Consider the following 353-nt stretch of genomic DNA (forward strand, 5'->3'; position numbering starts at 1 on the left):
TTCCCAAACAAGTTTGAAATGGAATAAAGTCTTTGGAGAAGTAGATAATTTTCTTTCTGTTAATGTTTAGTAGTCCTGGTTTCTAATACACTAGTACATGGACTGACTCTAGATTCTTATGGTGGTGATTTGCTTTTTTCTCTTAATAAAGACCATATCTAGGGTTTATTCTCCACTCCAAGCCTCTGCACTTTCATTGTAACCTTACCCAGCTGCTGTAGGCAACCAGCTTTCCTGATCAGGGCCTAGGTCTGCTCTTTTGAGGACTATGCTTTTATCCTCCCAGGTGTTTTGTTTGTTTTTTAATCCCATTTGCATCAGTCTTAGGATTTTCCAAATGTTTCCTGACAACG

This window comes from Leucopleurus acutus (genome assembly GCF_964270905.1).
Source record: "Leucopleurus acutus genome assembly, chromosome: 17".
Lineage (NCBI taxonomy): Eukaryota > Metazoa > Chordata > Mammalia > Artiodactyla > Delphinidae > Leucopleurus > Leucopleurus acutus.